This window comes from Ornithorhynchus anatinus, chromosome 6 (assembly GCF_004115215.2).
Source record: "Ornithorhynchus anatinus isolate Pmale09 chromosome 6, mOrnAna1.pri.v4, whole genome shotgun sequence".
NCBI lineage: Eukaryota > Metazoa > Chordata > Mammalia > Monotremata > Ornithorhynchidae > Ornithorhynchus > Ornithorhynchus anatinus.
The window spans coordinates 10,760,643-10,783,915 of NC_041733.1; the positions used below are offsets into that span (position 1 = coordinate 10,760,643).

Below are 23,273 nucleotides of genomic sequence, written 5' to 3' on the forward strand. Positions count from 1 at the left end.
AGTCGGCTAGGGGGCAGTCAGCGGTGAGAAAGACAAGAGGGAGATCTCTCCCCGGCGGGTGTTAGAAGAGGGAAGCTTGCAGATTGGGTTGTAATAGGAGATAAGCAAGGTAAGGTAGAAGGGGAAGCCAACTGATGTCCTTAAAGCTGATAGGAAGGAGTTTGTTTGATGCAAGTCAGTTCCCTAAGTCCTGCTCCAACGCTCACTCACGGACTCACAGTGTCATTCCCAGGATCCTGGGTCTAACCCGGGATCCCGAGGTAAGGAGTGTATCTAAAACAAGAGAAATCTTTCTCTTGAGGACAGGGATCATATTTTTACTTGCCCTATTGTACTGTCCCAGATGCTTAGTCCATTGTTTCATATACAATAAGTACTCAGGAAAAACCACTGATTGATCTTGGCATAATAATAAATACTACTACTAACAATAATAATGATAATGGTATTTGGGGTAAGCACTGTATGAAGCTCTGGAGCTGATACCATATAAGCAGATCAGAAACATCCCCACTCCACACAGGGCTCACAGTCTGAGAGAACAGGTACTTATTCCCCATTTTATAGATGAGGAAACTGAGGCACAGTGACATATCCAAGGTCACACATGAAGTGGCAGAGCCAGAATTAGAATCCGGGTCCTCTGACTCCCAGCCCATACTCTTCCCATTAAGCCATTAACACTACATGACCAGGAGGTTGTCCCTTGGCTCTAAGGATGCTGTTTCCATCCTTGCCCTCTTTCTGCCATTCACACTCCAGAGGCACTCTGCTTCCTCCATGTTGTTCTGAACCTGAGGCATTGGCCTTTGCATGGTGGAAAAGGGGGGACAGAAAGATGTCCATTTTGGCCACCACATTTCTAATCTGGGACCGGGACTGCATTTTCCACGGGCCCCCACAGCACTGTCTCTCCGCTCGACTTTCCTCCCTCCCCGCTCTTTGCCAAGAGCGCAGTGAGCGAGAGAAAATATGCTAATGAGGTTCTCCCTTTCTGCTGAAAGAAGATAAGGACCCTCTCGGTGCTAACCTATTCATTACAATCTGCCATTTTCTTTCGTTTGGGTTCCGTGAGTTAATACTTCCTCTGTCATTGGATTACGTACTGTTATTATTATTTCCCATTTACAAAGCACCTTTTCTCCAAGAAGCTCCAGGCTCTTTTAAAAAACTTCTGAATTCCCCAGTAGGTACATCCTTAAGAGCAAGGTAGCAATATACCGTATTTCACTCAGAAGAGGCCCCCCTCACCCTTCCAACAAGCCCACCCACCCTGAGAAGACAAAAAGATGCATGGTGTCCACAGGCATGGGGATTAAGAAGGGGGTTTGTGGTTGGTTAGAACAGCAGCTCAGCTAGTCTAGCCTCCCGTTTTGAGGCAATAGTCAGTCTGGTCAAATGGAAAATGTGCAGAGATTGTACCAGAGGAAAGTACCCCTGATCTCAGAACCATCGGCACAAGGGCTGTAAGCTCATCATGGGCAGGGAATGTGTCTACCAATTCTGTTATATTGTGCTCTTCCAAGCACTTAGTACAGTACTCTGCACACAGTAAGTGTTCAACCTATGTGACTGATTGAAGAAAAATGGTGAAACCGGCCCATCCGCTACCTTAGCTCTGAGTTTGAACCCTGGGAGTGATTTCTACTCACTGTTAATATTTTTCTGTTCCAATAGCTGTCACCAAGTGCAGGTGGCACCAAATTCATTTAAATATGCAATAGGGCTGTTTGAGGTCACGAATAATTGGCCAGGAGAGGACAGAAAAAATACCCATTCCAGAGCCAGGCCCCTCCATGGGGGAAGGCCCAGGTAGACTGGAGAGAGCAGAAGGCTAGCTGGTCCAAAGGGATCCGTTCGCACCCAGGTTTAATCAACCAATTGTATTTTTTGAGTGCTTACTATACATCTAGCACTGTACTAAGCGCTTGGGAGAGTAAAATATTACAGAGTTGGTAGACATGATGCCTGTCCTCCAAGAGCTTACAGTCTAGTGGAATACAATCTAGGGTTGGTGAATACACTTTACAGAATGATCCTTTAGGGGAAATTAACTAGCTCAGCCTTGCAAATTACCACCAGTCTCAAGCTTGGGAGAAATCGGGCCCAAGGAACCAGACTGCCAGTTAATAAGAATTTTAATTAAGATCCCATCCCATATCCCTGCTCATAAATCAGCTACTGGCTGGTATTACCATGAGATACACTATTACTGGGACACTGGTACGTGAAGAAAAGACTGATGAGAATGTGCAGGTTGGAAAGGATTCCTCCTGTTTTGATGGACTTTAGGATTCTCCCACACAGCTGGCTGAGCCTCACAGAAGGTACTCTAGGTGAAGATTGTGCTCTTGCAAAACCATGCTCCAAGGAAAACCCACAGTGTATTATTCACCTGGTCCAACATGGCTCACTAGCAGTTTCTTCAATAACATGGCCCACCAAGCTTAAAACCAGTTCGCATTGTTGAAAGAAACTCCCCAGATTGATTATATTATAAACAAACTGCATGGGGAATATAGGCATTAGGATTGATCTGAGTGTAATAATAATAATGTTGGTATTTGTTAAGAGCTTACTATGTGCAGAGCACTGTTCTAAGCGCTGGGGTAGATACAGGGTAATCGGGTTGTCCCACGTGAGGCTCACAGTTAAACCCCATTTTACAGATGAGGTAACTGAGACACAGAGAAGTTATGTGACTTGCCCACAGTCACACAGCTGACAAGTGGCAGAGTTAGAATTCGAACTCATGCCCCCTGACTCCCAAGCCCGGGCTCTTTCCACTGAGCCATGCTGCTTCTCTAGCTCCCAAGGAATTTAACCCCCAAGGTATTTAACTCCCAAGGAATATATCTCTTCACAGAGCCTCTCCTTAGGATATGGCCCATGGAAACACCTGTGGTCATTGGAAATGTGACTGACCTCAAGTTCCATGGAACAGTGTGTGTGTGCGCGTGTGTGTGTGTGCTGTTTGTTGTTACAATTGTATGTTGTGTGTACTTTGCTGAAAAATAAAAAGACAGTTCTGCTTTTCAATCTTCCTTTTCCTCCTCTCCCACCTCTTTGCTGGGTAGAGGACAGGATAGAGCCCCTGCCAGGACCCTAAGCTCCCTCCCCACAGGAGATAATGTGTCTGCCGTAACAAGGGGCCAAATAGGAGGGGGAAAAAATCGATTGATTTCCACTGCAGGAGGGAACAGACAGGAAAACGCCAAAACCTCACACTCGGGTCTGCAACATTAAACCGCCGCTACCAGGTGGCGCCGGGAGGAGAATGTCCCAGCTGTGCCTACTGCACCCTCCATTTGTAAACAACTAATTATTCCACTCACCAAAGTAACACCACATCACACATAAAAGCAAAAATCAGCATAAACAGCCAAACTGTTGTCTATCTGAAGAATAAACTGAAGAAAAGAAAAACTAAAGATTTAACTGCAACCTCCAGATGACAACTTGGTTAGGGAAGCAGCATGGCCTAGCGGAAAGAGCGTGCACCTGGGAGTTAGGAGACTTGGGTTCTAATCCCAGATCTGCCACTATTCCTGCTGTGTGACCATGAGCAAGTCACTTCACTTCTCTGTCTCAGTTTCCTCATCACCAGAATGGGGATTTAATAACCATTCTTCTTCCTACTTATACTGTGAGGTCCATGTGGGATAGGGACCACGTCAGACCTGTGCTTCTTGTTTCTACCCCTGATTATCTTGTATTTTAAATGCAACCAATACCACAATTATTATTATTATTATTATTATCGCTCTGTAAGGTCTTCCAGCTGACCCCCTAATGTCTCCTCCCCAGACCCTTTTCCCAAATGCACTCAAAGATCCCTCTCTTTATTAGAAGAATCCAGTAAACACAGTCAATTTTTACAAAGGTGCCAAGCCCCTCACTTCAACTTGTTTCTCCAGTTAATGTACCATGGCAGAGAATGGATTGCTATTACAAGGAACTAAAAATAAAAATGTTTCAGAGTCCATAATTGGCTTGTCTTGTTGGACTTTTTAAAGGAGCCAAAGTACCAGTTCCAGGCTATTAGCCTTTGGGTTGTAGAAGGATAGTGTAAAATATTTCTTCATTAAAATGCTCTGCTCTCTGCAGTTTAAAAATAGGAAGATGCATGTGCTCTCCAAAGCTTTCATTTCATTTCAGAAATCCTGAAGCCGCAATGAAAAAAGGGGGGAAAATATCCCAAAACGCCTTTTGCATCCCAAAGCCTCTTACTGTCTCCATTAATGTTTTCAGCTCTTCTGGGTCAGTTTGCTAGCAGTTGTACACATACTTCCAACTCCCACACGTACATACACACACACACACACACACACATACACTCTCTCCCCACCCCCGCTCCCTGGACAGTCTTGTTTATTTTCTAAGGAAGAACTAGACCAAATAAAGAAATCAAATTTCAGTAATTATCAAGATTAGAAACAAAAAAAAATATTGATCCGCAATTATGATAAATGGGTTCTTTTGCTGCTTTAATTCACAGCAAGCAAAACACCAGAAGCTCTTTTGTTCTCTAGTGTGAAACACTTTCTTAAAACTGTGCTACAATAAAATCCAAAGCAATTGCCTCCCTTTCTCCCAGCACTTCCACAGACAAGAGGATGTTTTTATTCATGACCTGATGAAACAGTAAACAAATCGTTTCTCACCTGACTCTAAAGTGGCCTTCTGGACAGATCTCTACTTCATTGAAACCTGATGAAAATCAGAGTTCTTGGGTTCACCACTGCCAAGCACCATCATTCATTTATTCACTCGGATTTATTGAGCACTTACCGAATGCAAAACACAGTATTAAGTGCTTGGGAGAGTACAATATAACAATAAACAGATACATTCCCTGCCTACAGCGAGCTTACAGCACCTGAGTGGCTATTTCTCACCATTTCTCCTCAGATCCTTGAGACCAGATGAAAATCCCTGATGAGCAAAAGCAATATATCGCTATAAAAATTAGACATCTCTTCTCAGGAAACAATTGGGAAGAAAACAACAACTCTGCCATCTGTGGTCTCTGCAGCAATCTTGCCCAACTTTTCCTAATGCAGATAGCGGAAAGAGTGGCAAGGGCGAGAAGGAGCAGGAGATCCTTACAACATACAAACAGGTGAGTAAAGTCACACTCTGATGCAAGGTGCAAATAGCACAAGGCCCTTCAACCCAGAAAGGGGATGCACTTTTCACTAGAGCTTGTCACAATCTGCAGCCAAGGGGAGGACAATTTTTAAAGCTGTTAGCCATGCTGACCTAGTGCGTGATCTCCTAGCAAGTCACTAAGCCTCTCTGGACCTCAGTTTCTTCAACTGAAAAATGGAGATAAGATAATAATAATCATAATAATAACTGTGGTATTTGTTAAGCACTTACTATGTGCCAGACACGATACCAAGCGTTGGGGTGGATACAAGCTGATCAGGTTGGACACAGTCCCTGTCCCACTTGGGGCTCACAGTCTCAATCCTCATTTTATACATGAGGGAACTGAGGCACAGAGAAGTGAGGTGACTTGCCCAAGGTCACACAACAGACAAGTGGCAGATGCGGGATTAGAACCCATGACATTCTGACTCCCAAGCCCAGGCTCTATCCACAATGCCATGCTGCTTCTCTATCAACTGGCAGAGATATCCAAGACAGGAAGACTTGACTTTCTCCACTGGAATGGGCCTTGTCCCGGTCCTCTATTCTGACCAGCTAAGTGGGAGGAGAGGCAGAGGACTGGATTGTTGAGCTCTTGTCCCATTAGGAGAAAAGCAAGATGTGCTGCTTGATCATTCTGATATATCAACTGAGTCCTCTTTGTTCCAGCTGGACCTTATATCCTTCAGTCAGCCTGGACCAAAAGCTGGCTGGAGTGTGTCCCTTCAGCTCATTCAGATAGGACCTGAGTCATCTCCAGGACCGTGGACTCTGTAAAATGGGGCATGGGCTGAAGGACCTTTAAAGTGGCTAGGCATCAATTACTCAGTGGTATTTACTGAGTGTTTACTTCATTCATTCATTCAATTGTATTTATTGAGCGCTTACTATGTGCAGAGCACTGTACTAAGCGCTTGGAATGTAAAATTTGGCAACAGATAGAGACAATCTCTGCCCATCAACGGGTTCATTCAATTGTATTTATTGAGCGTTTATTGTGTGCAAAGCACTGTACTAAGCACTTGGGAAAGTGCAATATAACAATAAACAAACACATTCGCCACCCATAACAAGTTTTACAGTCTAGGGGACTTACTGTGTGCAGAGCATTATATTAAGTAGTTGAGAGAATATACAACAAAGTTGGTAGACAGGATCTCTGCCCTCAAGATATCTTGCAATCTAGTGGGAGAGACCAACATTACAATAAATTACAGATAGGGGAAGTAGCGAAGTATCAGGACCCGAACAGAATGAGGTGCACTCTAGACTGTAAGCTCATTGTGGGCAGGGAACATGTCTACCAACTCTGTTGTACTGTACTCTGCCAAGTGCTTAGTACAGTGCTCTGCACACAGTAAGCTCTCACTTATGATTGATGGACTGATGAAAGGCCTTAGGGGATATGGATTCAAGTGCATAGACAGTGTAGAAGGGAGGGAGAACAGGCATAGCCAACAAAGGAAAGACTCAATCTGTGCCCTCTGGACTTTCTACCAAGTCTCACCCAGGACGGGACCTGCAGGGTTTGAGTCGGCTTTGTAAATTGGTGATGCCCTCTGAGGGTTTTCACCTGCCTCCCCTGAAAAGGGGAGCTCTGCTGAGTCATTTCAGATTAGAGACATCACTCTCTAACAGGGAAACAAGAAGAAATTTGGACAGACAGGTGAAATGAAGGGAGAACAGATGAGTCCTTCAGCCTAATATTGAGGTAGCAGAAAGAGGACGGGAGCCTTAGAAAGACTCTTAGGATTGCTGATGGGTCGGGTACATCCGAGAATATTCAGACCACACTGTAAACCTTTTTTGTGGCATCTGTTAGGCCCTTACCATGTGCCAAGCACAGCATTAAGGGCTGGAGTAGATAGAACACACAGGACTGTCCTGTCCCACACAGGACTCTCAGAGTTTTAATCCCCATTTTCCAGATGAGGTAACTGAGGCACAGAGAAGTGAAGTGACTTGCCTGAAGTCACAGAGTAAACGAGTTGAAGAGCCAGGTTTAGAACCCCCGTTTCATGACTCCCAGACCACTGCTCCTTCCACTAGGCCACACTGCTTTCTTCTCTCCTATGGGTTTCCCAAATAACTGAAAGCTAGTCTGGGCCATAGTCCCAACTGATCAAAGTCAGAATAGATAAGATGATGATGGAGGAGTTGAACCAATGAGGAAATCAAGTATGTGGTGTCCAGGAAGGGAATCGGATGCTTAAACCCAGCTCTCGAAGTTGATACCAAAAGATTTCTGATGGGGGTCTGATGAGCTCAGAATTCTCGAGCTGGGCGTAACGATGGGGACTTGGAGGATGCTAACAAAATGTCTACCTTGAAATTCAATTTATGTCACCGCCAGAGATCGAAGTTGAAGGAATCGGATTAGCAACAGGAATAAAATCAAAGGAAAAGCAGCACAGAAGTGAAGTGACTTGCCCAAGATCACACAGCAGACAAATGGAGGAGCAGGGATTAGAACCCAGATCCTCTGACGTCCAGGCCCAATCTCTATCCACTAGGCCATGCTGCTTCTCTAAGGGGAGGCAGGGATAATCTCACCATACATGGAGAGTAATTCCATTCAGGCTGATCGTCTCAACAACCTCTAGCTGCAGCCTCTTAGCTAGAGCTCCACAATATCTCAGACAGACACATTCGCCTCGAGGGCATCAATATGAAATTACGACTTAAGCCCACTCGGTGGTTGCGTGAGGAGAAATAAACTGCTCAATGATCCCCCAGCAGCTGAGCCGCTCGAGGTGGCCACCAAGTACAATGTGTAGACCCAGGCGGCTATGCTCTCCTCAGCTCTGATCTTAAGGAGGTTTGTAAGGGGAGGCCCAGATCCTGACTGGACAAGGTCTGGACACTGTTCCCATGTAACTGGGCAAGCTTCACTCCTGAAAGTTGCTTTCCCTTTTTATGTCTTTTTTCACAAAACAAAGTGACGGGGGAAAATGAGATTTAAAAACACTTTTAATACTAAAGAAAAGTCCCGACTGCTTTTTGGATTGGGGATCCTCCCTTGAAGGGGCTCCCTACAGCTACTAAAAAATCATTTTCTTTTTTCCTGTCTCCTCCCGTCTCTTCAAACTAGAGGAACAAAGGCATATGTAACACTACAATAGATACAAATAAAAGGAAGCCCTTTCAGGGGGTTTTCCCTTCCCTTTGTTCGAGGAGGAGGGAGAAAGAAAACTTCCTAACTATCCCCTTTTTCTTTGTTTTTACAAAAGAGCAAAAACAGTGTATAACACCAGGCAATGCTCGATAATCCCCAAAGCACTCAATAAAAGAGGCCTCCAATAGTAATAAAGACTAGGAAACCTCAGAGGGGTGAAACCCTTGTGAAAGAAAACTTGCCAAAGACTTGTGAGATAAAAATATAAACCCAACACTGATGGAGTGAAAAATCTATCAGATAAGGAGAGAGAGCATGAGTACAGCACAGGCTAAGGAGGGGAGCCCCTCAAGATTGGGCTCTGGGTTATCTCCCTACTACATCCCCCATTCACTTGAATCAGTACCCCCATCCCCTTGGCTGCTCACCTAACCCCCAGCTCCACAGCACTTTATACTCGGTTGCTTTCCCCTACCTGTAATTTATTTATTTTAGTATCTGTCTTCCCTACCAGACTGTTTGCTCCTTGATGGCAGGGAATGGGTCTACTTACTCTACTGCACATTTTCAAGAGCTTACTATTGTGCTCTGTACATAGTAAGCTCTCAATAAATAACACTTTTTAAAAAAAAATGGTATTTGTTAAGCACTTACTATATGCTAAGCACTGAACTTAGCACTAGGGCAGATACAAACTAATAAGGTTAGGTACAACCCCTGTCCCCTGTGGGACTCAGAGTCTTAATCTCCATTTTAGAGATTAGGAAACTGAGGAACAGAGAAGTTAACCGACTTGATTGATTGACTGACTGAAAGGAACCCGGAGAGCCAAAGCCAACGTCCTCTGAGGGCCCAGCTAAGGCTCTTGTGTCTCTCGGCTCTAGAGCCCATGTTCCTTGAGGATGGGGAGAGGGTCAGCTACCGGGGAGAACCACCGAGGAGATCCCCACAGGAGACAAACTTATTTTTCAAGCACATTTATTGAGCACTTACTATGTACAGAGCACCCTACTAAGTGCTTGGCAGAGAACAATGTAACAGAGTTGGTAGATACATTCCCCATTTTGTCTGGAATTTCAAAGGTAGAGGTGTAGGAGAGAAGTTGGGATGAACATTTTTTGATGAAACTCTCTGTGTTCCCCATTTCACAATGTTTAGGCAATACCTTGGGAAGCAAGGGCCAGACAACAGTTAGTAATTACCCTAATTAACCTAATTCATAAGACACATTTGTGTGACTTTCATGACAACTGGTTTGACTAACTTGCCAGGAATAGCCTAGCTGTCCATTCAAATAAATCCCTGATAATTACCAGTCTAGTTTACTGGCCTTCAGTGATAATAATAATTAGTGCTAGGTCACGCTAAACAATTTATGAATGTTGCATTCTGCCTGGTGATTATGGGAAGCATGCACAATGTTCAAAACGTTCACCATTCTGCCTTTAATGCGGCAGAAGGTGATTAGACTCCAAAAGGCAGAGAGACTCTGATCTTTGTGTGGAAAAAAAAAACACAACACACACAGAGAGAGGGGGTGATTAATATTAAATAAGGCATGGGCCAGTGCAAGGAAAGGAAGGGCCCTTGGTAACTGACCACTGCTCTGAAATCCTAACTCATGAGTTATGATCAAAAGAGGAAATCATGAAATGTTTATGAGAGAGATGTAATACAGGGTGTGGGTGTGGCTGTGTGTGTTGAAGTTTAGATTGGGGGCAGGATTTTTCTAAGAAAAAGATGATGAGAAGGGTTGAGAGTAAAACAGCTCTGGCTATCAATTGTGACTGTGGTCAAGCCAAACAGCATTTCAATTTGAGATCAATATGCTGTTATTTGATTAAAACAGTGTTCTGACAGAGTACTTTGACTGTCAACATAAAGCCTGGAAAATGGGTTATGGAAGACTGTCATTTTCTATGGTAGTAAAATCCCTTTATACTATGTAATCAGATTAGGTAACATAGGAATCTTGCTTTGGCTTTTGACCAGGGGCCAAGCCTGCATGGGGCAGCCCTGACATCAGTGTGAAGGAATGCTACATGAACCATATGTTTCTTTGTGACCTTAACGAATTGATCCGGTCTTGCCACCTCACCACGGTGTGGGAGGTGTGTGGGAGTAGGAAGTGGGAAGCAGGGGGGCATTGGGGATTTGCCACTATTCCCCTCTGCCTTAAGCAGCATTGCCTTGTGGATAGAGCACGGGAGTCAGAAGGACCTGGGTTCTAATCTCTGATCAGCCACTCCTTAGCTGCGTGTGACCCTGGACAAGCCACTTCACTTCCCTGTGCCTCAGTTACCTCATCTGTAAAGTGGGGATCAAGACTGTGAAGCCCATGTGTACAGGGACTGTGTCCAACCTGATTAACTTGAATCTTCCCCAGAGCTTAGTACAGTGCCTGGCATCTAGTGAGTACTTAACAAATCACATTTATTTAAAAAAAGCCAAAAAACATTAAGCTTCAGTCAAAAAGGCAGAAGGGGTATTTTTCTTGTAATAGTGAGTCCCACCTGTGTGCCTCCTGATCAGACATGGGTGACAGCAGAGTGGAAGAGTGCAGGTCTCGGGTCTGGTCCTGGAGGTGGGTTCTAAGGCAAGATGAGTAGTGGGGGGGGTTCCTATCTGCCCACGTCTACCTCAGCAAACATTACCTTGGTTCTTAAAGTAAGATCTGCCCAAGTAGATTTGGCTCTAGAAATAATTTTCCAATGGAAATTTTTTAAAAAGTGTGTACACATACCCTGTGTACATCTTGACCAGGGTAACATTTGACCATCAAGAACTGCCTAAATGAGAATGAAGATCTGTCCCGTCAGTGATTTCCAGTTCTGAAGAACTCTAGTTCAATCATTTGTGTTGTGACACACCAACTGTGATGTTTCTTTAATGGCGCAAAAAAAAAAAAAATCTTTCCTCGATCCCTTCCTAATCTTAAATTCTCACAAGTACATTCTAATAGTTGTCATCTAAAAATATATTTTCTTTGATTAAATGGCAAAATATGATTTCAACCAATGATATTTGAGCACTTACTGTGAACAGAACTCTGTACTAAGCACTTGTGGAGAACAGTATAACAGAGTTGGTAGACACATTCCCTGCCCATAATGAGTTTACAGTCTATTTTTAAATAATCTATTTTATGCAATAACCTATTTTCATGTCAAATGAAAAGCTTTTATTGCCATTAACCAAACTGTGGTTCTCCAGAAAGGAAGGCAGAACATCTCTCTCTGACAGTAAACTGGGGGATGATCTAATCTCAAGACGGGAGGGAGTTAGTACGAACATGAATATCAGAACATTGACGTCATTGGTGTCACTGCTGTGGCCTAGCAAAAAGAGCACATGACAGAGTCAACAGACCAGGGTTCTAACCCTGGCTCCACCACTTGCCTGCTGGGTGATCTTGGGCAAGTCAATTCACTTCTCTGCTTCTCAGTTTCCTCTTCTGTGGGAATAAGATATCTGCTTTCCTGCCCGCTTAGACTATGACTTCGTGTGGGACTGGGACTGTGTCCAATAATGATAATAAAATAATAATAATTATATTTAAGTGCTTACTATGGGCCAAGCACTGTTCTAAGCGCTGGGGTAGATGCAAGGTAATCAGGTTGTTTGTCCCAAGTGGGGGTCAAAGTCTTAATCCCCGTTTTACAGATGAGGCGATTGAGGCACAGAGAAGTTAAGTGACTTGCCCAAAGTCACATAGCTGATAAGTGTGGAGCCGGGATTAGAACCCACAACCTCTGACTCCCAAGGCCATGCTCTTTCCACATTGTATCTACCCCAGGGTGTGGCATAGAGCAAGAGTTTAAACAGAGAAGCAGCACTGCCTAATGGATAGAGCACAGGCCTGGGAGTCTGAAAGACCTGAGTTCTACTACTGGCTCTGCCACTTGAGAAGCAGAGCGGCTCAGGAGAAACAGCATGGCTCAGTGGAAATAGCCGGGGCTTGGGAGTCAGAGGACGTGGGTTCTAATCCCAGCTCCACCGCTTGTCAGCTGTGTGACCTTGGGCAAGTCACTTAACTTCTCTGTGCCTCAGTTACCTCATCTGTGAAAGGGAGTTGAAGACCATGAGCCCTACGTGGGACAACCTGATTACCTTGTAATAAAACAGCGCTTAGAACAGTGCTTGGCACATAGTAAATGCTTAACAAATACCAACATTATTATTGTCTGCTGGTGACCTTGAAAAAGTTATCTTCTCTTTGCCTCAGTTACCACACCTATAAAATGGGGATTAAGACCATGAGCCCCATGTGGGATATAAACTGTGTCCAACCACTCGGCACATAGTGAATGCTTAACAAGTACCATAAATGAAAAATGCTACAATTATTGTTTATTATTAAAGTTATTTTCTAAAGTAGAACATCTTAACCATCAGAGTGAGAAAAGCCAGGATAAGTTTCTAAAAGAAACTGTGGGACCTCTGTCCCTAGAAGATCTTAAAGAAAAGAATAAATGCTCTTCTGATTTAATGACAGTAATAATTATGGTACTTGTTTAATCTTTCTCCTGCCTGGATACAGGTGGCTGAACCTGGAGGCTGTCAGGTTCTAGGATTCCAGCCCAAGAATGCTAGTGATTTATTATAATGTGGCCTTGGATAGGACAAAACATCAGCAGGATCAAACTAATGATAATATAGATTTGTCAGCTGTTACACCAGTCCACTCCCCATCTCTACCACCACTGCAATCTCTTGATCGTACGCTTGCTATGGGCTGTTGTATTGTACTCTCCCACATGCTCAGTACAGTGCTCTGCACACAGGAAGTGCTCAATAAATACCTCAGTTAATGAGGGGAGCAGGGTGGCCTGATGGATAGAGCATGGGCTTGAGAGTCAAAAGCACCGGGATTCTAATCCCAGCTCTGCCACTTGTCTGCTGTGTGACCTTGGGCAAATCACTTCACTTCTCTGGGCCTCAGTTCCCTCTCCGGTAAAATGGGGCTGAAGACAGTGAGACAGGGACTGTGTCCAACCTGATTAGTTTGTATCTCCCCCAGAGTTTAGAACAGTGCTTGACACATAGTAAGGGATTAACAAATATTATCATTATTGGTAATAGGAGCATTAGTAGTAGTGGTATTAGTATTGGGAAGCAGCGTGGCTTAGTGGAAAGAGCCTGGGCTTGGGAGTCAGAGGACATGGGTTCTAATCCCAGCTTTGTCGCTTGTCTGCTGTGTGACCTCGGGCAAGTCGTTTAACTTCTCTGTGACTCAGTCACCTCACCTGTAGAACGGGGATTAAGGCTGAGAGCCCCATGTAGGGCAACCTCATCACCTTGTATCCTCCCCAGTGGAAACGGTGTTTTGCACATAGTAAGCGCTTAATAAATGCCATTACTATCATTATTATTATTATTATACCCAGTCTTGGGGTCACCACCAGAGAAACTAAGAACCAGGAAAAGAACACCTGAGGGAAGGTGATTGGCCCTCAGAGAGGTTTTTGCCCAACCCTGATTGCGAAGATCTGAGACTTTAGTAGGGTCTAGGTAGGTAAGTAGGTCAACAGGTAGGAAGGCCTGTGTCTTCACATCAGACCTTCTTTCTTTGTGTTCAAGTTGGGCCTCCATTCTCTCTGGCCTAAGTCATATAATGATTAATTATTAACAACTGACAGAGTAAATCTCCACTGGGAAAGCTTAAATGTGGTCTAGGGATGCAGATTTTAGCACATACAACAAGAGCTTCTCTGAAAACCATGTGACTTCAGACAAGAACATGGATCTTAGGTCAGTGGGTGGAGAAACGGACTGGAAACTGATAGAGAGCAAGTGCCTTCCCATCCCTGCCATTGATTTCCTGAGAGATTCTGTGGGCAGGAATTACGTCTACCACCTCTACTTTATTGTACTCTACTAAGAGTTTAGTATGATGCTCTGCACAGTAAATCCTCAATAAATAGCATCAATTAACTGACTCTCTCTTTGTCTCCATTTAACGTTGGTATTATTCACATGGTTTTGGATATTAATTCCAGATGAGCAGATTCAAGGGAACCAAAAGGAGACACTTCTTCATTCAGGGGGAGACACACATCTGGGACTCCACTGCCCCAGAACAATATTCAAGGAGAAAATGGAAATAGAATCAAAACGGGTTAGATAAATTCCTTGACAAGAGAATTAAAGAAGAAAGTTAGAGGTGTTTGAGGAAAAGTTAAGGCTCTAAGCAGGTTCAAAAGGGATTTAGAGGGATTTGGGGGGGTGATATATCCATAATATGTAACTAAAGGGAAAGCTAGAGATACTAGAAATTATCCTCCTAACCATGAGGATGGATGAAAGGACAGAGGCACTATACTGTTCCTCTAAGTGTCCTTTAGGGTGGAAATCCCCCTTTTAGACTGTGAGCCCGTTGTTGGGCAGGGATTGTCTCTATCTGTTGCTGAATTGTACATTCCAAGCACTTAGTACAGTGCTCTGCACACAGTGCTCAATAAAAATGATTGAATGAATGAATGAAAACCCTAGCCTGGATGGATTACTGGACTAAATGACAAATAATAATAATTGTGGTGCTTGTTAAAGCTCTGATTAAGTAGCTGTCCCTCTTCCTGCTTAAACTGAGCCCAGTGAGGGACAGGGACTATGTTCAACCTTATTATCTTGCATCTATCCCAGTGCTTAGCATAGTTCTTGGCACATAGCAAGTGCTTAACAAATATCACTATTATTATATGCCAAGCATGGTACCAAGCCTGGGGGTATCAGTCAGTCAATCATATTTATTAAGCACTTTCTGTGCACAGAGGACTGTACTAAGCACTTGGGAGATTAGAGTATAACAGTATAACCAATACATTCCTTGCCCACAACAAGCTTTCAGTCTAGAGACTGATTGTGTTCAGGTTGGATACAATCCTGGTCCCACACAGTTCTCCCAATCTAAGTAGACGGAGAACAGGTACTTAATTCCCATTTTACAGATGAGGAAACAGACAGAAAGCAGCTAAATGACTTGCCCACGGTCACCCAGCAAGCAAGGACCAGCCCAGGTCCCCTGGAACTCAGGCCCAGGCTCTCTCCAGTAGGCCACACTGCTTGGCACCTTGCAAATCTAATGTGCAAGGGGAATTGCCAAAAGAACAACAACAGGATCCCCAGGCAGGACTACATTTTCCTCTCAATGTAGACCCACAGCTCATTAAACTTAATATGAAAGAAAATGACAGGAAGGACGCTGATGTCGTGGAATGTAGGGTGAAACCTAGTGGACAGTCATGCCCTATAATGTGTAGAGGCAACCGATCTGCAAGGATGTAATTAACACATCAGTGAATCCTGATGAGAAAGGGAATTTGCTACTCCACAGTTCCAACCACAACGTAACGAGTGACAACCGGTGCAAGGGAACCTAATATTCTTCGCCGTGGAGAGGAACGACCTGCTCGGCCGCAACGTGTAAGAGAATTTAATCTGCCTTGAATGGAAGACGGCCTGAACGGGGGCTTATGTGATTGGGAATCTAATGTGCTGGAGAGAAGGAAACCGATGCTGAATGGTAGATGGAAAGGGGGAAAAGAAACAAAATACGCCTTGGTGATTAACCAGAATGGCCACTGGAAGCGGTCTTTGTTCCTGACACACAAAAACAAGCTGGATAAGTATTCAGCCTGGGATTTCAAGACTATTGAGGAGAAAGTGCAGAAATGACCCTGGCTGTACAAATACTTCTTTTAAAGGGCCATTTGCAGCACCCAAACTGAGGAAAGGATCCTGTTGACTGCCTACAAGGGCTTTCCAGAGAAGAGTGACCTGGCAAGACCCCACACCACATTAGAAAGAGCTACTGTGTTAAATGCCCTGTTGGGGATACATTTCTGCTCCAGTTGGGCTGACAAGCAAGGAGCTTTCTCTCACTGAGTTGGGCACTCACCTCCGGGAAGTCCCGGTAAAACTGGGAGTAAGAGGAACAGCACACCACCGTCCGGAGAAAAACAGGAAAATGGTTTACTTAGAAATGCTTCTGCTTTTTAACGACCTGTTCTTCCTCCAGCTTTTTCCTCTAGTCCTCCAGCCCTGCGGAGGTTTTCAGGAGAAAGGGGTTTTTGGAAGGATTCATTATCATGATTTATCTGAAGCTGTAACAGAAACTGATGCCTTATGAGAAGTAGGGTGATGCTAACCAAAACCTGACCTGTCCATTTCTCCACTTGGAATTAGCATTATAAGACTGGTTGCTTCTGAAGCTTCTTTTCCTCATTTCAAGATGCCGAGTCATGCTCTGTGGTGCTCTAATCATTTCCCCATCTCAAGCACAACATCACACTGCTTGGGTGAAGGCGTCACAGTGGGATGGGAGGGTGGGGGACCGTAGGACAGGGGTGTGGGTGAGGGGGCATCAGCACATTTAGTTGAATGTTAAATGTGTGGGCTGGGATCAAAAGAGGTGTCTAAGGACACCTTTCTTCAGACTCCACGCATCCGTGCTCTCAAAGTCTCCTCGGATGATTTCCCTGACATGAACAGGTCCGCACTCCCATTAGCCCTGCCGGGCCAAGAATCTTTGGAAGAACTCGAGCCGGCTCTCTTCTGCCTCACACATCATCAACAAAACTGTCACATCCATCCTCTCAGCTCTTTACTACTGGCAGTGATGTCTGAGGCAGACAGGGTTCTGACCGATTCTCAGACCCGGGAGGATGGAAGCCCAACAAGTAGCTTGAAGGGAGAAAATGGATGCTAACCTATTCACTGTACCTCGATCTCATCTATCTCACCTTTGACCTCTCGCTCAGGTCCTGTTTCTGGCCACGCCCTCCCTCTTCATATCCGACAGACGATCAGTCTCCCCACCTTCAAAGCCTTACTGCAGGCACATCTCCTCCAAGAAGCCTTCCCCGACTAAGCCCCCATTTCCTCTTCTCCCACTCCGTTCTGTATCCCCCTTGCACTTGGATTTCCACCCTTTATTCACCCTTCCCTCATTCCCACAGCTCTTACGGATATCCATAGTTTATTTATATTAATGCCTCTCTGCCCCCACTAGACTGGGAGCTGGTTGTGGGCAGGGACTGTGTCTACCAACTCGGTTACATCGTACTCTCCCAACCACTTAGTACAGTACTCTGCACAGTAAGCGCTCAACGAATACGATGAATCGATGCACTGAGCAGGGGGCAAACACGATAGAGAAGGCAATGGGGGCAGACGAATCTCCTGCCAGGTCCTGACACATCATTCTTTTCGAAAGGAAGCCATGAGGCTGCTACCATGACCGCGAGTCCGGAAAGAAGTGGAGGTGAGTGGGAAACGACCAAATGCAAACCCACGGCCGAGCCAGTGAGGGAAACAGCCCTTCCCCAAAGAAGCAAGTAAGTGTTCGGCCACCCTCTCAGGGGACTCTCCTCCTTATCATCTCCTGGGATTCACTGATTTTTCTTTTTCCTTCTTCTCCAGGTCGGGGCAGTCGATCTCGTCCACTTTTAATAGGCGTTCGAGGAGGCACGAGGTGGAGGAGAAGTATGCTCCAGAGAAGGCTTAAAGAGCACAACCACAGGAAGCCGTCCTGTCATTGAGAGATTCAAAAATAAAGCCTAAAATGGGAGTCGCTGTGAGCAGAAAAATGCAGGAACGTTGGTTTTGCCGCTTCTCTGCACCCTCTGCTGGACCCAAGTGGCGTTTCATGGCAAGCATCATTCCCTGAGACCGGTCAAGGGGGCTGTGGAGACTGAGAGACCACAAATGGGAATGGGAAAAAAAGGAGTCCTCTTCCCTGCCCCCTTCCCGATCCTTTTCTCCTTACCCCTCGTCGGGATGGTGCATCGATGATGTGGACTCAGGAAATGGAGAAGGAAGACATTATGCACAGTGGCACAGGCCAAAAAAAAAAAAGGATCCTTCTTATTGTCCCCAACTGAGACAATACTCCTTTCCAAGGACTCCCCTCGCAGACACTTACCTATAGCCATTTACCTCCCGTTAACAGGAGAGGAAGTTCCCAAATGCAAGAAGGCAGTGGAACTATGTCAATCAATCACTTCATGGAATTGATTGTGAGCCCCTCTAGGGCCAGAGACCATGTCTGCAGTCATTCCCATTCATTCAGTCTGTCAGTTGTATTTATTGAGTCCTTACTGTGTGCAGAGCACTGTACTAAATGTTTGGAAAATACAATTCAGCAACAGAGACAATCCCTGACCACATCGGGTTTACATTCCCAGCTCTGAGTACAGTGCCCACATACTGTAAGCACTTAATACCTTTACTATTACTACTGGTAACCTGAACCAACCTTAAGACCATGCTGCTTCCTAACTTATATATGTCATGATTTTCCTTAGGCAAATCCTGCTATTATAACCCAAAATGAGCTATTCACAGAAGATGCAGACCTGGGAAGCGGCATGGCCTAACAGAAAGAGCACAGGTCTGGGAGTCAAAGGACGAGGGTTCTAATTCCAGTTCTGCGTCTTGCCTGTTGTGTGACCTGGGGGAAGTCAGTTCACTTCTTTGTGCCTCAGTTTTCCCATCTGTTAAAAGGGTATTCAATACCTGTTCTCCCTCCTGCTTAGACTGTGAGCCCCATGTAGGATAAATAAGCAGCATGCTCAGTGGAAAAAGCAGGGGCTTGGGAGTCAGAGGTCATGGATTCAAATCCCGGCTCTGCCACTTTTCAGCTGTGTGACTGTGGGCAAGTCACTTCACTTCTCTGGGCCTCAGTTACCTCATCTGTAAAATGGGGATTAAGATTGTGAGCCTCACGTGGGACAACCTGATGACCCTGTATCTACCCCAGCACTTAGAACAGTGCTCTGCACATCGTAAGCACTTAACAAATACCAACATTATTATTATTATCTTATAATAATGATGGCATTTGTTAAGCATTTACTATGTGTGAAGCACTGTTCTTAGCACTGGGGGGGGGATGCAAGATGATCAGGTTGTCCCACGTCGGGTTCACAGTCTTAATCCCCATTTTACAGATGAGGTAACTGAGGCCCAGAGAAGTGAAGTGACTTGCCCAAAATCACACAGCTGATAAGTGGCAGAGCTGGAAAATCACACAGCTGATAAGTGGCAGAGCCGGGATTAGCACCCATGACCTCTGACTCCCAAGCCCGGGCTCTTTCCACTGAGCCACGCTGCTTACGTCTACCCCAGAGCTTAGTACAGTGCTTGGCGCATAATAAGCACCTAACAAACCACAATTTTTTATTACTATTACCTTCAGTCTTGCTTTGGCAGTGAATGAGTATTTTGCCTCAGAAAATGATTGAGCACAGGCCCAAAGCACCTTCATGACCTTCCTGAGACCATAACTAAGTGTATGCTACCAGCAGGCCAGAATGAAAATAAAGAAACAGAAAATAAACTCCGCAAATATACTGTTTCAAAAAAGAATTAACTTTGGAGAAAGCAACCTGGACATTTCCCATCAAGCAATCTTATTTTCTAAGGGCTGCACTTTGGCTCTCTCTCCCCTTGCCCTACCAACACCTGGATATTACTGTGAACTTTGGCAAGTCTCACTGATCTCACTGCCCACTGTTTCACTCCTTCTTTCCCCATGATCAAATTACAAATCAACTCCAAAACAACATTTTAGGTGCTTATTCTGTGTTTGTTTGGCTTTGCATACCACAGATCCATAAAATCAATTCTACCGATACCATAATCTCATTGTATTGTAAAAACAGGCCATCAGCTAATGGTGAACAAATTAATATTGAATCCTGGTTTTTTCTAACTCATTTTGTCTCATAATCACGAATGATATTTTCAAAGTTCATTATTCAGCAATAAAATCCTAGAATTATTTGATCTCATTCTGACCTTTAAGGATCTAAGCAATCTTTCTTGATACACTTTGAAATATCTGTAAAGCCTTTCACCAAACTGCAATCTGTATGCATTCCTTGAGTCTGTGGTCAACACGTTATTAGCTTTTTGTTTGTTTTTTAAATGGCATTTGTTAAGCATTTACTATGTGCAGGACACTATACTACGTTCTAGGGTAGATACAAGCTAATGAGGTTGGACACGGTCCCTGCCTCACGTGGGGTTCGCATTTACCCCCATTTTACAGATGAAGTAACAGATGCAGAGAAGTGAATTGTCCGAGGTCACCCAGCAGACCAGTGGCAGGGTTGGGATTAGAACCCAGGTCCTTATAACTTCCAGGCCTGTGCTCTATTGTACTAGACCACACTGTTTCTCATTTAAAAAGTGACAGCTTACTAATAGTGAGCAAATTTATGGTCTTAGATGACCCACAGATGTTGGACACTGGTCAGAAAATGACAGTTTACTGGATCTTTTCAAACCTAATCAGGATAGGTTAGTACCATCTACCAGCAGGTATTTCAAAACTGTGCTGGATGTACACTGGCCATTACAAGAGATGGTATAATCCTACCAAATCAATGTTATTTATTGAGTACTTACTATGTGCAGAGCACTGTACTAATCGCTTGGGAGAGTATAATACAATTAGACGATTCCCTGCCCGTTACGTTCGTACAATCTAGAGGAGTAGTCTACACACTCAACCTCCTCCCTGCCTCACCAGACTGGGAAAGAATTTGCCTTACCCAAATGCAGATCACTCCCATAAGGGTGCTTTGGTTAGTTGTCAAGGTTATGCTACTCAATAAATGGGACACACATTTTTCTCCTGCATCATTAACAACCATTAAATTAGCTCCATCCTTAATGATGAGACAAGAGCTACTCTGCAATCTGTTTAACACAGGGAACCCCTTCTAGACTGCTGCAAGTAATGACCACGCAACCACCCGATGTAAATTCTGAGTTTAGCCTCGTTTTTTGCCCATTTTGCAATCTTTTAGACAATGCGACCTGCCACTTGGATAATCAAACATTAGCCACTGGAAAGCTCTCCTCCAAAATAGCTGCAGCACAACCGAGATTTCACCTGAGTGTGTGGTTTGCCAACAGCTACAGCCTTCCCAAGCACAAAAGCTGCTGCAAATTCGGAATAAACCTCGAGTCGCGTCTGGAATATAATTTCAATTATAAGCATATAGATTACAGCGACGTGTGCTATAAAAAAGATCGGTCTGTATTTAAACGAGCAGCAAGTGATTGGTACTCAACTATAGGCTCTGCAGGGAACAATATCTAGTCATTTAGTAAAGCAAACTGGTGTACAGGGCCATATACAATCTCATTGGGAAGGAGAAGCCGTACTCAGCTAGCAATCATTTGATTGGCACGGATTCATGAACGGATTCTGATTTCATTTGTCCTCGTTGCATGCAGGTGAAGAATGCATCAACTACAGAGCACGTCTTTATTGCAGTCCCAGATGAGAACTTCCCCCATCTCCCCGCCCCCAGATCCGTGATTTTCCTTTGGGACCAAGACTGGAGAACGGTGGAAAGCCCATGAACCAAACTCATTGGGACCAAGGCTAGGTCTGAGGGTTACAAGTTCAGGGAGCCAAATGAAGTGAGGTTTGGCTCTCTTTCTCTCTCTCTGGATTTTCTTTTCCTTATCCCAACTAATTTGGACACAGCTGGTCTTCTGTAAACTTGAGGTCTGGATAATCAGCTTCCTATTGTACAGTTAACTCTTGACTACCCAGTTTGTGGATTATCTGCAGCAAATGCTGTCTTGTCTTTCAGCCTTTCCTTTCACCATTTCCCACACTGAGGATCCCACAGTTCTCAAAGAATGCTGTTCTCCAGACTCCACTGAGGCATAGCTGTTTCTCCCTGGCATTAATCATTAATACTAATAATAATTATTATGACATTCATTAAGCACTTGCTATATAACAATTACTATTCCAAGTGCTGGGGTAGATGCCGGTTAATCGGGTGAGACGCAGTCCCTGTCCCACATGGGGCTCACGGTTTAACTAGGACCGTGATGAGCTGCACTCGTTCGCTTCTTTGTGGGAGAAGGTGGTTCTGCTGAGGTTAAGCTGGAGAAGCTGAGGTACTGGAGCGCCAGCTTATCATCCCAGAGACCCAGCACCCAAAATCCTCTCTGTCGACTGAAAACCCACGATTCATTTGTAATTTTAGAGAAAAGGGGAAATGTATCCTTGGGAAACATCCCAGAACTGTGGAACGGTCTAAGTAGGAGGGAGAACAGATATTGAATTCCCATTTTACAGGTGAGGAAACTGAGTGAGGCACAGAGAAGGGAACTGACTTGCCCAGGGTCACACAGCAGACAAGTCATGGAGCCGGGATTAGAATCCATGTCCTGACTCCCCAGCCCATGCTCTTTCCACTAAGCAACACTGCTCCTCAACAAGCCCCAGTTTCCAGAATCGACTTTCCCTCCAACTACCCATGCAATTTTTCCCCTTTTTCAATTAACAGTTGTATGTGTCCACTAGACCGTAAGCTCCTTGAGGGCAGGGATCCTATCCATCAACTCCGCTGCATAGTGCTCTCCAAGAATTTAGCACAGAGCTCTGCACAGAGTAAATGTTCAGTAAATGCCATTGATTCAGTAGACTCCCTCCCATTCACACAGATGATCAAGCCTTGAGAGTATATTACTTCTCTCCTCCCCTATGAAAACTCCCTCTCATTTAGGACACAAATGAGGAGGGAAATCTGGTGGATTTCTTTTTATGCTATTTGTTAAATAATAACAGTTATTATGCTATTTGTTAAGCACTTACTATGTGCCAGGCGCTGAGATAGACACAAGCTAATCAGGATGGACACAGCCCACGTCCCACATGGGGCTCAGTCTCAATCCCTATTTTACAGATGAGGTAACTGAGGCACAGAGAAGTGACTTTCCCCAGATGACACAGTAGACAAGTGGCAGAGTAGCAATAGAACCCCGGTCGGTCTGACTCCCAAGCCACGCGGCTTCTTTGTGGACGCAGGCGGTCCCGCTGAGGTTAAGCTGGAGAAGCTGGGGTACTGGAATGCAGCTCATCATCCCGCAGACCCAGCTCCCAAAATCCTCCCTGTAGACTGAAAACCCACGATTCATCTGTAATTTTCGAGAAAAAAGGGACAGTATCCCAAACTGTGGAAGCAACAGG

At 44.7% G+C, this 23,273-nt stretch overlaps 1 protein-coding gene and 1 long non-coding RNA gene across 3 annotated transcripts in view; one reads left to right on the plus strand and one right to left on the minus strand.

Moving 5' to 3' along the window:
- The window catches only part of PCDH19 (protocadherin 19), a 129,218-nt gene that overhangs the window by 81,759 nt on the left and 24,186 nt on the right, over positions 1-23,273 (minus strand). The gene's annotated exons all lie outside the window — the stretch shown is intronic.
- On the plus strand, positions 17,484-17,837 carry LOC120638442. Its single transcript, XR_005660104.1, has 2 exons — positions 17,484-17,604; positions 17,690-17,837. It is a non-coding gene; the product is annotated as an uncharacterized LOC120638442 (long non-coding RNA).